A 1,707-nucleotide genomic window follows, 5' to 3' on the forward strand; every position below is an offset into this window, starting at 1 on the left:
CTGGCTGGGAGAACTCTAGGGTGCTAAACTCCTCGCAGTATGGAAATGGAAGTCATCTCTGCCTGTCACGCGGAAGACCGGTTCATTCCCCGACGGGAGAGCTTAGATCCTTTCTTCTGCCGAATCCACCCATCCAAAAGTTTTGATGCAGCCAGAAGTCACAGAAGGAGTTCTGCTTCAACATCAGCCTGAGCCAGAAATCGTTGGCGAGGAATGAACCGGGTCAACTGCTTGGAAAGCAGCTATGCCACCACTATACCACCAAGCGCGGGCAGAAAAAAGTCCGGTTTTATTGCGGTCGGTAAAGTGAAGCTACGCCAGGTCACCGATAGGGCTAGAGGAGCTGATGAGATCTTTGTTTGAGCTCATCATTAGGAAGTTTAAGGTTTTGGTTAAATCGGGGTGCCGGGGAATTGTTGGCGATGGCTAAATATGCACGGCGGTGACGAGGGAGTCAAAGACTGAAAACAAAAACATTGACCAGACGCGAACTCTTCCACGGCGCTGCTTGCAGATCGCCAAATTCATTCTGCTCTTGAATTGTGGGTAGCTCTGCTGTGAGCAGAGCCCCCAAAAAAACAGATCACTCGCAAAAAATTCCTCCACGGAAATCTTTAGTAAAAGGGTTTAAAAATTTATGCACAATGAAGAGAAACTCGACAGTTCCACCCCCTGGGCTTGTGCTTCGCTCGGGGAAGCCACTACGCCGCAAGGGTCAAAAAGGGCCAACACCTGCCCACATGCATTTCGTCCCCTCCTAACTCCAAACGGGAGGAGGTAAATGTCACAAAAGTCCCTTCGGTCGCCCAATAACCACACACCCAATCAAGGCAATGCAATTTCTTTCCCATGCCTCCATCTGAAAAGTAGGAGAAAAAAAAGAGTGTACCGTTCGAAAAGTTAAGCGAATTTAGCTGATGATGAGTCCCATCAGTTTTGCCCATAGTGCAAGGCACAGAGTCAGCAAAAAGAAAAAGCCATGCTTTGTTTAGCAGATGCCGCAGCAGTTGCGCTGGCTGGGAGAACTTCAGATGCGCAACTCCTCGTTAAGTATAGTGGGAGTATTCCGCCTGTCACGCGGAAGAATCAGTTCGATTCCCGGGACGGGGAGAGCTAGATCCTTTCTTCTGCCGAATCCAATTCCATCCAAAAGTTTTTTGATGCAGCCAGAAGTCACAGAAGGAGTTCTGCTTCAACATCAGCCTGAGCCAGGAAATGGCTGGCCGGAATCGAACCCGGTCAACTGCTTGAAGGCAGCTATGCTCACCACTATACCACCAACGAGGCAGAAAAAGTCGGTTTCTGTGCGGGCTCAGTAAAAAAGTCTCGGGCTTATGATTTCCACCCGAGAAGCTTAGAGGAGCTGATGAGATCTTTTGTTTGGGCTCATCATTAAAGAGAGAAGTTCAGAGTTTGGATCCCATCAGTACAAGAGAGCGCTTTGTCTTCTCCATGTTGGCTAAATATAAAATGTAAGTGGTGACGCGAGGAGAGTCAAAGACTGCCTGAAGACGTGACCATCACACATATATACAAATCCTTCCCCTTGGCGTTTACGCAGGCGGCCAAATTCATTCTGCTCTTGACGCGCGTTGTGGTGTAGCGGAGTGACCCCAAAGCGAATCACTTGCAAAGTTCCCCTCCCGCGAGGAAATCTTTAGTAAAAGGCGAAAGATTTATGGACAATGAAGAGAAACTCGACAGGTT

At 48.7% G+C, this 1,707-nt stretch overlaps 1 non-coding gene across 1 annotated transcript; it reads right to left on the reverse strand.

Moving 5' to 3' along the window:
* Positions 1–548: 548 nt before the first annotated feature.
* LOC122143407 lies at positions 549–662 on the reverse strand. Its single transcript, XR_006159157.1, has one exon. It is a non-coding gene; the product is annotated as a U5 spliceosomal RNA (small nuclear RNA).
* Between the last annotated feature and the right edge of the window lie 1,045 nt (positions 663–1,707).

The sequence above is a fragment of the Cyprinus carpio genome, unplaced genomic scaffold (genome assembly GCF_018340385.1).
Source record: "Cyprinus carpio isolate SPL01 unplaced genomic scaffold, ASM1834038v1 S000004076, whole genome shotgun sequence".
Classification (NCBI taxonomy): domain Eukaryota; kingdom Metazoa; phylum Chordata; class Actinopteri; order Cypriniformes; family Cyprinidae; genus Cyprinus; species Cyprinus carpio.